This window comes from Canis lupus, chromosome 23 (genome assembly GCF_011100685.1).
Source record: "Canis lupus familiaris isolate Mischka breed German Shepherd chromosome 23, alternate assembly UU_Cfam_GSD_1.0, whole genome shotgun sequence".
Taxonomy (NCBI): Eukaryota; Metazoa; Chordata; class Mammalia; order Carnivora; family Canidae; genus Canis; species Canis lupus.
The window spans coordinates 30,086,264-30,101,304 of record NC_049244.1 but is presented as its reverse complement, the minus strand read 5'-3'; the positions used below and the strand labels follow the sequence as shown (position 1 = coordinate 30,101,304).

Below are 15,041 nucleotides of genomic sequence, written 5' to 3'. Positions count from 1 at the left end.
AAGTTCTCTTTTTAAAAAGAAATTATCTTTAATTATCACAGACTAAATTCTGAATGATAATTAGGCATTTGTAGAACAATATTTTTTGTGCCATATCATTTAATATTTTACTTAAGCTATTAGACTACTCTTGGTTTTTCTATATTTTTTCCCTGTCGTTGACCCCAGAGTATGCCTTTCCCCATGACTTTAAACTATCTTGCCCTCTTATAACCTTTCTTTCTTTTTTTTTTTTTTTTTTTTTCAAAGACCAGCATAGAAACCTTCAAAGTCCTTCAGTCTGGGGACATTGTTTTTTCCTTGCTTCCAAACAAACAAAAATTAGAGAAGGGATTCATGCAGATTTAGCCCTTCTGATTTGAACTGAACTCTCCATGTATTTGTATAACAATTCCCTTTATTTCTTTTCTCATGCAAAGCTAGGCTCAGTCTCCAGTTGGAGAGCTTATTTCAGACCCAAGCCAATTTTTCTCCCGGCAGTTGATCAAAATTTCTTGTAGATTCACTGAAAAGAGACTCTAAGTCACTGACTGGACCTTCGTCTTCCTTTTCCTTCATCTTCCCACAATTTAAGTCTGAGAATACTGCCAGCTTCTCCTCCTTGTTATTCACCATTCTTTGAGGAAGGGTCCTTTGCATGTAGCTAAGCCAACTCACCAAAAAAAAAAAAAAAAAAAAAAGGTGCGTGGATTTATGGTGTTTTTCATTTTCCAAGGTGTAGATACTCCCACCAAGGGCAACTTAAAATATCAATGTGTGAAGTCACTGAAAGCAAAGTTGCTAAGAGATGAGCAATAAATAATCTCTTGGTGGGCTCTTCACACTATTCCAAGTGTGGAATAGTGCTGTCTATCCTGCACCCACTTAGACTAGCAGCACACCCAGGGCGCTCTTCCTGGACTGCTGACTTGGCCGGGGAAGGGATGCATCTCTTACCATGGCTGATCATTGGTCTCTGATGCCTTCTGACAGATGCTACACTTAATGTTATCCCTGTCTCTCTAGACTATCTGGTCTTTCCCCTTCTCTTACCCTCTTACCTCTTGGTTGTTTTTTTTTTTTTGTTTTTGGTTTTTGTTTTGTACAAAAATATTTCTTTAAAATGAGAAATGCATCACAACAAGCTATAAAACTTAAGAGACCAACAAACACCAAAACTTCAACAAAACATTTCGATAAACTGCCTGACATACCTCAACAGTACTGTTTTTCCAGCATTTTTAGCTGTACATCCTTTTCTTCCAACTCTACTGAGGTATAGTGACAATTAAAAATTGTTTATGTTTAAGATGTAAAACTTGATAATTTGATATATGTTTATACATTGTGAAATATTCACCCCAATCAAGGCAACTAACATTATCCATCACCTCACATAGTTATGTATGTGTGGTGAGAAACTTAAGATCAACTCTCCTAGCAAATTTCAAGCTGTTAACTGTAGTCATGTGGTTGTACATTAGCTCTCTAGAACTTATTTATCTTGCATAGCTAAAACCTTCTGCCCCTTGAACAACATCTTCCCATAAGCTCCTAGTTGCATACTTTAAATCACTTCTTCAGTTTTGTAATTTTGTAATATGTTTTCCATGAGAAGCAAAGAAATGTACTTCACATGCAGGTGAACTTGCTGTTTATGATACTCCTACAATTTTTGTCCTCATGAACATATCTATTTGATGTAATTTCCTCCAAAAATGTATGGTGCGTTTATTTTTATTTTTTTTAATTTCAGTATAATTAACATATAGTGTTATATTTCAGGCATACAATATAGTGATTCATCAATTCCATACATCACCTGGTGCTTACGGCAGCAAGTGCGCTCCTTAATCCCCATCACCTATTTCACTCATCCCCTACTAACCTCCCCTGTAGTAACCATCAATTTGTTCTCTATAATTAAGATTTTTTTCTTGATTTACCTCTCCCTCTCTTTTTTCTCTTTGCTCATTCGTTTCTTAAATGCCACATATGAGTGAAATCTTATTTCACTCATTTGTCTTTCTCTGACTTATTTCACTTACTATTATACTGTCTAGCTCCTTTCATGTCATTGCACATGGCAAGATTTCATTCTTCTTTATGGCTGAATAATATTCCTGTGTGTGTGTGTGTGTGTGTGTGTGTTGTGTGTGTGTCTTTATCCATTCATCAGCTGATGGACACTTGGGCTCCTTCCATATCTTGGCTATTATAAATAATGCTGCTATAAACAGATGGGTACATGTATCCCATTAGTGATTTTGTATTCTTTTATTGTTTTCTTCATTATGCAGAAGCTTTTTAGTTTGATGTAGTCCCAATAGTTTATTTTTGCTTTTTTTCCCCTTGCCTCAAGAGACAGATTTAGAAAGAAGTTGCTACAGTTAATGTCAAATAAGTTACAGCCTGTGTTCTCTTCTAGGATTTTTATGGTTTCAGGTCTCACATTTAGGTCTTTAATAATTCATTTTGAGTTTATTTTTGTGTATGATATAAGAAAGTGATCTAGTTTCATTCTTTTGCATATAGCTGTCAAGTTTTCCTAGCACCATTTGTTGAAGAGATGGTCTTTTACCATTGGATATTCTTTCCTGCTTTGTTGAAGACTAATTGACCATATATTATGGGTTTATTGCTGGGTTTTCTGTTCTGTTCCATTGGTCTGTGTCTCTACTTTTGTGCCAGTACCATGCTGTTTTGATGACTACAGCTTTGTAATGTAACTTGAGGTCTGGAATTGTGATGCCTCCAGCTCTGCTTTCCTTTTTTGAGGTTACTCTAGCTATTCGGGTATTCGGGGTCTTTTGTGGCTCCATATACATCTCAGGATTGTTTGTTCTAGTTCTGTGAAAAATGCTCTTGGTATTTTGATACAGGTTGCGTAAAACCTATAGATTGCTTTTAGTAGTATAGACATTTAACAACATTTGTTCTGCCAGTCCATGAGCATAGAATGTTTTTCCATTTCTTTGTATCACCCTCAGTTTCTTTCATCAATGTCTTAGAGTTTTTGGAGCACAAGTCTTTCACCTTTTTGGTTAGGTTTATTCCCAGGTATCTTATTATTTTTGATTCAATTGTAAATGAGATTGTTTTCTTTCTGCTGCTTCATTATTAGTGTATACAAATGCCACAGATTTCAGCACAGTGGTTTTGTATCCTGAAACTTTACTGAATTCATTTATCACTTCTAGTCGTTTTTTGGTGGGGGCTTTAGGGTTTTCTATAAATAATGTCATATCATCTGCAAATAGTGAGAGTTTTACTTCTTCCTGACCAATTTGAATGCCTTTTATTTCTTCTTGTTGTCTGATTGCTATGGCTAGGACTTCTAGTACTATGTTGAATAAAAGTGGTGAGGGTGGATATCCTAAGAACAAGCTTGGCCGTAGGGGAAAAGCTGTCAGTTTTTCACTATTGTGTATGATGTTCACTGTGGGTTTTTCCATATACGGCCTTTAATATGTTGAGGTGTGTTACCTCTAAACCTACTTTGAGGGTTTTTATCACAAATGGATGTACTTTGTCAAATGCTTTTTCTGCATCTATTGAAATGATCATATGGTTTTTATCCTTCCTCTTATTGATGTGTTATATCACAGCAATTATTTTATGAATATTGAGCCATCCTTGCATCCGGAAATGCCACTTGCTTATGGTGAATGATTTTTTTAATGTGTTGTTTGATTTGGTTTACTAATATTTTTTTGAAGTTTTTTGCATCTATATTCATCAGAGATATGAGCCATAGTTCTCTTTTTTTGTGTGGTGACTTTGTTGGGTTTTGGTATCAGGGTGATATTGGTCTTATAAAATGATTTTGAAAGTTTTCCTTCTTCTATTTTTTTTTAAGATTTTATTTATCTATTCATGAGAGACATAGAGAGAGAGAGGCAGAGACCCAGGCAGAGGCAGAAGCAGTCTCCTAATAGGGAGCCTGATGTGGGACTCGATCCTCGGACTCCAGGATCATACCCTGAGCCGAAGGCAGATGCTCAACGTTGAACCGTTTTATTACTTATTATTATCCCAAATAAGTAATAAAATCTTATAAAGAAAGGGAGGGAGGGAGGGAGGGAGGGAGGAGGGGAAGGGGAAGGGGAAGGAGAAGGAGAAGGGAAGAACCAGCTCCTGGTTTCATTGATCTATTATTTTTTAGTTTATATATCATATATTTCTGCTCTAATCTAAAGATTAGATTATTATTTTTTTTTTTTTTTTTTTTTTTTTTTTGGGATAAAGATTAGATTATTATTTCCTTCCTTCTGCTCGTTTTGGATTTTGTTTGTTCTTTTTCTGACTCCTTTAGGTGTTACGGTTAGGTTATTTGAGATTTTTCTTGCTCTTGAGGTAGACCTGTATTGCTATTATCTTATCTCCTAGAACTGTTTTTGCTACATCCCAAATGTTTTGGACTCTTGTATTTTCATTTTTGCTTGTTTCTGTGTACTTTATTTCTTCTTTGATTTCTTGGTTGCCACATTCATTGTGTAGTAGCATGTTATTTAACTTCCATGCAGATTTTTTTTTTTTTTTTTTGTGGTTGGCTTCTAGTTGGTTTTTGTTTTTTGTTTTTTTAAGATTTTATTTATGTATTCATGAGAGGCACACAGAGAAAGACAGAGATATAGGCAGAGGGAGAAGCAGGCTTCCTATGGGAGCCTGATGTGGGACTCGATCTCAGAACCCTGGGATCACAACCTCAGCTGAAGGCAGATGCTCAACCACTGACCCACCGATGTGCCCAGCTTCTAGCTTCATACCGCTGTGATAAGAAAAGATGAATGGTATGACTTCAATCTTTTTGAGTTTGTTGAAGCTAGTTTTGTGCACTAATATGTGATTTATCCTAGAGAATATTCCATGTGCACTTGGAAAGAATGTATATTCAGTTGCTTTAGTTCCAAATGTTCTGAATATATCTGCTAAATCCTTCTGGTCCAGTGTGGCATTCAAAGCCAGTGTTTCCTTGTTGATTTTCTATTTGGATGATCTATCCATTGATATAAGTGAGGTGTTAAAGTCACCTGCTGTTATTATATTACTATTGATTGGTTCGTCTGTTATTTATGTATCTGGGTGCTCCCATGTTGAGTACATATATATTTATTAATGTTATATCCTCTTGTTGGAGTGTCTCCTTTATTATTATATAATGTCTTTCTTTGTCTCTTTTTACACATTTTGTTCTAAAGCCTGTTTTGTCCAATAGAAATATTGCTACTCTGGCTTTCATTTGGCATCCATTTTCATGAAAGATGTTTCTCTGGCCCTTCACTTTTTTTTTTAAGATTTTATTTATTTATTCATGAGAGACAGAGAGGGGGCTGCATGCAGAGACACAGGCAGAGGGAAAAGCCGCCTCCATGTAGGGAGCCTGACGGACTCGATTCCGGGTCCCCAGGATCAGGCCCTGGACTGAAGGCAGCGCTAAACCACTGAGCCACCCAGTCTGCCCTATCCCTTCACTTTCAATCTGCTAGGTGTCTTTAGATCTGAAATGAGTCTCTTCTAGGCAGCATGTGGTTGTGTCTTGTTTTTTATCCATTCTGTCACCCTATGTCTTTTGACTGGACTATTTACTCCATTTACACTCAAAGTAATTATATATATGTAATTAACAAGTTTTGTTACTTGTTTTGTGGTTGTTTTTGCAGTTTTATTCTGATCCTTTCTTCTCTTTCTCTATTTCTTGGTTTGCTGATTTTATTTAGTGATACATTTGGATTCCTCACACTTTATTTTTTCATATCTATTTCTGTTTTCTGACTTATAGTTAACCATTTGGTTTATATGTAACACTTTATTCACATAGCAGTCTATATTAAGCTGATGGTCACTTAATTTTGAATTCATTCTTTACTTCTCTTCCTTCCATGCTTCAGATATTTGTCATCTTATTTTATATGCTTTTATTTTGTGCTTCTTGACTGATTTTTACAGATACACACACATATACACACATGTATGTATTTGGGGGGGATTTCTTTATTCGCTTTTGTGCTTCCTATTTTTTTAACTCTTCTTTATGATTTTGGTTTTCCACTCAGTCTCCCTTAATATTTCTTGTAGAGCTGGTTTAATGGTCATGAATTCTTCTAACTTTGGGAAACTCTTTATCTTTCCTTGTATTCTAAATGATAGCTTTGCTAGATAGAGTATTCTTTTTTTTTTTTTTTTTAAGATTTTATTTATTTATTTGAGAGAGAGACAGAGACAGAGCATAAACGGGGAGGAGCAGAGGGAGAAGCGGACTCCCTGCTGAACAGGAGCCCAATGCAGGGCTCAATCCCAGGACCTCGAGATCATGACCTGAGCCAAAGACAGACACTTAACTGCCTGAGCCACCTAGGCGCCCCTGGATAGAATATTTTTGACTACAGATTTTCCCCTTTCACACATCATGCCACTTTCTTCTGTCCTGCAAAGTTTCTACTAAAAAAAATCAACTAATAGCCTTAGAGGTTTCCTTTGTATAAAACTATCTTTTTTTTTTCTTGCCACCTTTAAAATTCTTTATCACTCTTTTTTTTTTTTTTTTTTTTTTTTTTTTGCCATTTTAATTATTGTGTGTCTTGGTGTGGACCTCCTTGGGTTGAATTTGTTGGGGGCATCTCTGTGCCTCCTGAATCTGGATCTGTGTTTCCCTTCTCAAATTTTTCCTCTTATTTCTTCAAATACATTTTCTGCCTCCCTTTCTCTCTCTTCTGGGATCCCTATAATATGAACATTATTATGCTTGATGGAGTCACTGAGTTCTTTAATTCTGTTCTCATTATGCAGTATTTGTTGGTCTGTCACTTTTCAGCTTGGTTGCTTTCCATTACAATGTCCTCCAGGTCACTGATACATTCCTCTGCTTTCTATAGCCTACTATTTATTTCGTATATTGTATTTTTAATTTCATCATTGAGTTTTTTTGTCTCTAATAAGTTTTTCTCGAGTTTTTTTCATCTCTGATATGTTAGTTTTTCTCTCTTTCTCAATGGTTTTGCTAATGTCCTTCATCTTTTTCTGGAGTCCAATAAGTATCTATCTTTATTATTATTACTTTAAATTCTTTATCAGGCCCTTATTTCTGCTTCACTTAGATCTCTTGCTGTGATTTTATGTTATTCGTTCATTTGGGACATATTTTTTATCTCCTCATTTTTGTCTATTTCTTTGTGTCTGTTTCTGTTTGTTAGGAAAGTCAGCTATGTCTTCTGCTAATGAAAGTCATGGTTTTATGAAAAAAAAGGTCCTGTAGTGCCCTACAGCACAGGGATACCCCTGTTCACCAGAAGCTGGCACTTCACAAGAGTCTTCTGTGTGTGTTGTTTGCATCCTGCTGTTGTGTCTGAGTTGCTTTTCCTTTCAGTCCACACATCTGCACTGAATCTCTGCCTGTTGTGGGCTGTGCTTGTTCTCTGTGATGTTAGTGACACCCACGAAGCCTGGTTCTGAGGGGGCATGGCTACAGAAGAGCTTGGGGACAGGACGGTGGTGTTAGCAAGATTTGTTCTGAGCTACCAGTCCTAGGCTGGGCCCTCTGAAATGCAGAGGCATTAACAAAATTTGTGCTGAACCCAGGAGGCTTGGACTAGGCAAGTCTTCTGGGAGAACAGTGCTAGTGCATTGCTAGCAGGTTAGGCAGCAAGTGACTGCACAACACCCATCTCCCGCAAGTGGCTCTGTGTTTAGGAGGGGGAGTAGGGAGAAGGGAAATGGTACCCATGAACTCCTTTGTTCCCAGAGAAGTCCCCGGACACACTCCAAAGTCAATGTAAACAGATCTCCCTCCCACTGTACAAACTGTCACTTCTATGTTGCCTCTCTGCAGCCTATTCTCTCTTTAGGGATGGGTGCCCAGCTATCACTCCCCTCTCCATTTGCCCAGTGCTGAGTCAGCTGACTTATAAAGTTCAACTCTAAGTCCCACGAGTTATACAGATGCATGGAATTCAGCCCCTCCAGTCTTCAAGGCCAGATAATATGGGAATTTGTTTTCCCTGTATGGGCCCCATGATGCTTTCCCCTCTCTGCACCTGCAATTCCTTCCATCCTGCAGGCAACTCCCCCAACCACCTTTTCTATTCTTTCTAACCTCTTCAGCGTGGCTTCTTTTCTACAGTTAGTTGTGGAGTTTGTTCTGCTAGTCTTCAGATAGTTCTCCAGTTTATTTACTCAGATGTGATTGGTATCTATTGTAAACTTGGGACAGTGATCCCCCTACTCTGCCATCTTCCCAAGCCTACTCTCTTACTTCTTTTTCTTGATCCTACATACACTAGAGCAGTATGAAGTGAACAAGTAGCCCTCCCCTAAATTCTGAGGCCTACAAAATTCTGCATGGTCTGCTTCCATCCCTCATTGCCTCTCTCACCTTATTTCTGACTAGTTTACATTTTGCTTATTTGGTCTGCCACACCAACTTCCTTGCTGTCTTGGAATGTACCAAGCACATTCCTTCTTAGGGCTTTTGTACTGGCTCTTCTGTCTGTCTGGAATGTGCTTCCTCTTAATATTTGCAAGTCTCACTCCCTCATCTCTCAAGGTTTTGTCCAGTCACCTCCACGCCTCACTGAGGCAATCCCTGATGCTATTTAAAATACCCCTCACTTGCCTGTATTCCAGTACACCTTACCCATAGTACTTATCCTCTGTTAATGTACTGTATCATTTGTCTTATGTTTGCTGTTGTCTCTCCCTGTATTAGAATATAAGCTTCATTAGAACGGGGACTTTTATTTGCTTTCTTCACTGATACACCCCAAGTGCCTAGAATAGTGTCTGGCATATAGTCAATATTTTGAATAAATAACCATACTTCCCCTTCTGATTATCCATTTTACTTTCCTTGATGCTATACTTCTTTAATGACTCCTCTATAACTGCAGCCTCCATAATTAACAATTCTATAATCTCTTCATCTCTTCATCTATAATCTCTATAATCTCTATAATCTCTTCATCTATATTACATATAGATACAATACTGACTTGTGGCCTTTGTTTAGTGCTATTACTCCCATCTAGAATACTCTTCCCACTCCAATTTAGCTCCCTAACTCTTATTTGGGATTCAGATTCAGGTCTGACCTTAATGTTACTTAATTCAGGAAGCCTTCCTTAACCCTTTTAGATTAAGTCAGATGTATGTACGCTTTACTCCTATAGTACTATCTCACTCTGCAGTTAGTACTTAGTAAAATTTTCTGTCTTCCATAGCAATCATGTATCCTGCTATATCTTCAACATTTAGCTGTGTGCCTTATTTATGGTACCAGTTTACTGAATAATCATTAAATACATGAATGAATGAATGAATGAATGAACGAACGAACAATTCAGCCCGTCAATCAGAGTTTTTTTTTTTTTTTCCATCAATCAGAGTTTAACTTATCCTCCAGACTCACAAGTTTAGCAATGGAGCTGGAATTTTAAATCTAGATCTTCTGTCTTATGCTATTTCCACTTTATCATACGATCTCTTCTTACACATCTTTGTTATTCCATGGTGTCATCTATTATAGAATCTTGGTATTTTTTAAAGGGTATGTAAGGGATGGCTGGGTGGCTCAATGGTTGAGTGTCTTCAGCTCAGGGCGTGATCTGTCTTCAGCTCAGGGTGTGATCCTGGGGTCCCATGATCGAGTCCTGCATCAGGCTCCCCATAAGGAGCCTGCTTCTCCCTCTGCCTATGTCTTTGCCTCTCTCTCTCTCTCTGTGTGTGTGTCTCTCAGGAATAAATAAAATCTTTGTTTTTTAAATTTTTTTATTATTTAAATATTTTATTTATTCATTCATGAGAGACACAGAGAGAGAGAGGCAGCAACACAGGCAGAGGGAGAAGCAGCTTCCATGCAGGGAGCCCAACGCAGGACTTGTTCCTGGGTCTCCAGGACTACACTCTGGGCTGAAGGCGGCAGTAAACTGCTGAGCCACCCGGGCTGCCCTAAAATAAAAAAAGAAAAAAAAAGAAAAAAAAAGTGGCCTTTTCCTTTGTTTTTTACCCCAATCACACGCTTCCTTGTAAATAGGATTCTCTTCTTGTAAATCAGTATAATGCTAGAATCATTACATATTTCAAATTCACACATCATTTTTTGCTAACTTACACAAATACCCAGCCCCTGGGGCATAAAGGATCTCAGGATCAAGCCTCTTCTGGTAGCATATACCCTATGAAATAAGTGAAACTAGTTTATTGCTTGGCTTTTCCTATATTTTCCTTCTCCCTAGACAGAACTAGAGGAGCTGGTATTGATAGGGTAGACTTGCCAAGACATGAAAGACAATCATATAGTTTGGAGATTAGGGGAAGGCATCATTTGCCTTAAGCAACGCATCATTTGCCTTAAGTCCCCATATCAACAATTTGCCTTTGCTTACTTGTTCCTTTAGTGTCTCCCCCCACCCCCATTTTTGGTACTTGTCTCCTATTTCTCATATCCCTAAGAAGAGAGTCTTTATGATTCCTAATGGCTGCTCACCATAAATTGTCTCTCATCCTTACCTGCCTTACCATAGCAATGTCCCTCATTCCTGAAGAATCTCTCTCTCCATACTCATTTCTCTTGTAGTGCCATTTTGCTCAGTGATAGATGTTTGGAAAGCAATCTGACTAAACTATATACTGTATTATCACTGAAAATATCATTGATATTGAGATATGTATTGAACATTTGGATAATCTCATTATTTCTCTTTAGTGTCCATATTACATATTCATATTGTATATGAGTTTTTTACTTAGCATTTTTATGTTACTCCAAATTCACTACAAATGTCGTTTTTGTAGCTAAGTAATATTTTGTTGTGTGGGTCATAATTTGTGTTCCCACTCAGCTACTATAGGACCTGCAGAGTATTTCTAGTGTTTTGGTATTACAAATAATGTTACAGAAAGCATCTTTGTAGATAATGTGGGAAACTGAAATTAATTTGGGAAGTGTTGAAGGATGTGATTAATCATGTGTAATTGTCTCTTTATTACACAAAAGATAATGTTCTTACTATTCACAGTATAGAATAATTGTAGAGTTCTTTCAGATAAGTGCATAGAAAGGTTCCTTGTTTGTTTGTTTGTTTGTTTGTTTGTTTGTTTGTTTGTTTGGAAAGGTTCCATTATATGGACACAGCAGAGTATATTATTTAAATAATCTATTGGTGGCTATTGCTTTATGTCCAGTGCTTTGCAAGTATAAACAGTACTACTGCAGTTTTCATTCTGGAACAGTACATCTGTAGGATAAAGCCCAGAAGTTGGATTGATGGATCAAAGAATAATTGGATCTGTAATTTTGATGGATATTGCCAAGTTTTACTACCAAGGGATATTATTTGTATACCCATCAATAATGGAAGTGTCTGTTTCCATGGAACTTTGCCAATAGAACGTGTTATTTGTCTACCACTTTGCTTTCTAAATGACTTGTAACAGATTTGGTACTCTTCCCATCCTCTTGTGGGCCATATATGAAATATTTTCCCCCAATAAGTTTTTTTGGAGGGGTTCTAATTTTGCTTTTTTTAATGTGCAGTAGTTTTACATAGACAAATCAACTGATCTCTTTCTTTTAATTTAAGAAATTTAATTTATCATAAGGTTTAAAATTTTTTTCCCATCCAGACAGATTTCATAAGTAAACCTTTGTTTTTTTTATTATTATTTTTTAAGATTTCATTTATTTATTCATGAGAGACACATACCCAGAGAGAGAGGTAGAGACACAGGCAGAGGGAGAAGCGGGCTCCATGCAGGTAGTCAGATGCAGGACTCAGTCCTGAATCCTAGGATCATGCCCTGAGCCAAAGGCTGATGCCCAACCACTGAGCCACCCAGACGTCCCTGTACAAACCTTTCTAGAGGTGGAGTAAGTGAATTTCAAAGGGTGTTTCCTCCATTAAAAATAACAGATATTCCGAGAGAACACGTTAGATTGGGGCTTTTTCTTAATTGTAGGATTGTATGATAAACATTTTTTTACTAAGTAGAAATTTCATTGTAAAATTGTACTTACCTCATAATTGTTTTTCATTCCAATTTGAATTGAAGGTAAGTGTAGTAGTAAAGCTAAGACCAACTGAAGTTTATTTCACCTCAAATTCAATGTTCGTAGAAGAAATAGCCTTAGACTTTGTAGATGGCTAACTGTGCTTCATGTTATATACTGTTTACATTACTTTCTTTGTTGTACCACACCTGTACCCAATGGTCATGTTTTTTTCTCCACTTGCCATTTTTCTTTGTGTTAGAGAATGGTTTTGTTTGATAACCATACGGCTTGTAAGAGCCTAAAAAGTTAAAACTCACCAGCAAATATCAAGGAGATGTCATTTTCAGCCTGACTTAATCCTGGCACTTGAACAGCTTGAAATACCACAGAGTCTGAATCAAAAACAAAATTATTTTATCTGTGCCATCTGTTTTCATTCATGAAGATCTGTGCCACAACAGATATATTTAAATGTTTTCTGGCCTATTCAGATTTCCTCTAATATATTTCATTTACAACATTTGGTATCCTGTTCATTAAGATATAAAAAAAAGAGGGGTGCCTGGATGGCTCAGTTGGTTAAGTGTCCAATTCTTGATCTCAGCTCAGGTCTTGACCTCAGAGTTCTGAGTTCATGCCCAGCATGAAGCCTACTTAAAAAGAAAATAATAAAAAAGAACAAAAGCTCTATTTAGAAGAAGCATGTGTTTCAGCTGCTGCACCTGCCAAATTCTTCTTGTAGCTAGGTTGAGATGATATATTTGTGAGGGGTTTTTCCCATTTTCTGAAACATCGGGGCTAAGTCAGAGTATCTTAAAATTTACAACCTATGTACTCACCCTTATTTCCTCTACTTAATGACCCCAAAACGAGAGCCAGTTTACAAGTTTATTTTTTTAATACATTTTTATTTTTTTATTCATAGAGATGCAGAGAGAGAGAGAGAGGCAGAGACACAGGCAGAGGGAGAAGCAGGCTCCATGTAGAGAGCCTGATGTGGGACTCGATCCAGGGTCTCCAGATCACGCCCGGGGCTTCAGGCGGTGCTAAACCGCTGCGCCACCGGGGCTGCCCTATAAGTTTATTTTTTAGGGATGCCTGTGTGTCAGATGGTTAAGCAGCTACTTTGGGCTCAGTTCATGATCTCTGGGTCCTGGGATTGGGCCCAGCGTCCGTCTCCTGGCTCAGTGGAGAGTCTGCTTCTCCCTCTGCCTCTCTCCCCTGCTCGTTTTCTCACTCTCAAATTAAATAAATAAAATATTTTAAAAAAATGTTTTATACTTTAGACTCTGAATTGTTTTCCATATTAGATTGAGTGAGGCAGAATGAAAGAATTACTTGCCTTGTTTCTTGAGTTTTTCAAAATTTACCTGATATCTGAAATCTATTAAGCTCTTACTTAAAACTGGAAACAGTTTTTCCTGATAGAGCAAGGCAAGACATGTTATTGGGAAATACTAGAGAAAAATATATTCTGGGTATTAAAAAAAGAGGGCTTTCAGCTAGGTTTAGGAAATTATAGAAAAGATTTTGCTTTTAAAGAATTCAGTTTCTGGCCATCTTATTTTAAAATCGACAAGACCTTTAAAAATTTATCAAAAATGTCCTTGATTGCCAGGATAGAAAATAAAGAAATAAAAGACCTCTAATGAAAATGAACCCCAAATTGTTCCATTGTGTCCTAATCTGATTTTTGAAGTATACCCACCATGGAAACAATGTAAGTTTTATGAAGCAAGTAGCCTGACCCTTTCAGCCTGTGGGCCTCAAAGCTTTCTACAACTAAAACTTTAAAAACTCTTAACTAGAAAAATACTCACTTGAAAAATTGAAAGGGAGCTTCTCTGGGGAAAAAAAAGTTTTTCTCTAATTTTTAACTAAGAATCAAAGCACAATCGCATATTATTGCACAGCCAGGACCAATCAAGAGTTGAAAAAAATTTTTTTTAATTCCTCAGCCCAGCATTTTCAGATAAGAAATTAAAATTAAGATCCATAATTCAATGTAGATAATCTGTTATCTGAATAATCCTAATGTTCTTCAGGTTGATCCTCAGATTAGTGGAATGCATTTTTTCATCTATTAGCACCTGTAAAAATCAGGACACACTCTTAAAAAACAGTGATACACAATTTGGAAATTCAAACATGATTCAATAAGTGAGGATAGTCAAGTAGACTCACCTTGATGGTATAATATCTGAGACTTTTTTTAACTTAATTTTGAAATATGTAAATAGTGGGATCTTTTCTCATTAAAATTTAGCAGGTGTAGCTGCTAAAACATCCTTCTAGAGAGTCCTGTCAGAACTGATTGAAAAGTAGATTCTGTTAAATTTGAAAGAACCCAAATTGTTTTAAAACAATTACATTTTAATATTAAATACATTTTTTGTTTACATGAATAATTCACAATACAGAACAAGGGGACTAGAATTTTAAACTCTCGGTTTTATTGGTTTTAAAGTTTCAGAGCTAAGATTTCTAATTCTCCTTATATTATCATATTTTGAGGTGATCATTGCATTTCTAAAACGTTAGCCTACAGTAATAATAGGTATGTGAATATATAAGAAACTGTCATACTGGTTATGCAAAAACCTGGTTTTGGCAAAGTGTAAAGGCCAGAACTCTAAGGAAGCTTCATTTCTTGTGTGGTGGAGTTAGCACCTAAGATTGAGCTCATAGATGAAAACTAAAAAGCTATCAGAAAACCAACTACCTGAAGATGCTAGGGAGTGACTCAAAGTAGGCTGATTTTGTAGCAAGTCAAAATCTGGAAGGTGAGACAGGCAGAAAGGAAGTTTTTCATTTTTAGGCTTTGGCTTGAGGACACTGTGTGGTTTGAGTAAGCTGAAACTTCTCTAGAAAACTCGGATCTTTGTGTCCAGAGGAACCAGAAGACAGTGCTTGGGGCAGCCATCACTACTGAAAAATGAGGTTATAGGGTGGGTATTCCAGGAGAGGAGAAAGCCAGAAAAGGAGAGCTCTCAGGTTTTACCTGAAAACTTTGCCAGAGTCTCTAGCTGACTCCTGAATAAAACCATGCAGTCAACTCAAACCACTTTGCAGCTAA

General features: G+C 37.0%; 1 protein-coding gene and 1 long non-coding RNA gene across 2 annotated transcripts in view; one reads left to right on the top strand and one right to left on the bottom strand.

The window, feature by feature from the left end:
• ACAD11 (acyl-CoA dehydrogenase family member 11) overlaps positions 1-15,041 on the top strand; it is a 108,478-nt gene that overhangs the window by 58,976 nt on the left and 34,461 nt on the right. The window lies entirely within an intron of this gene.
• On the bottom strand, positions 13,899-14,277 carry LOC119865391. Its single transcript, XR_005377028.1, has 2 exons — positions 14,150-14,277; positions 13,899-14,055 (listed from the first exon to the last, which is right to left on the bottom strand). It is a non-coding gene; the product is annotated as an uncharacterized LOC119865391 (long non-coding RNA).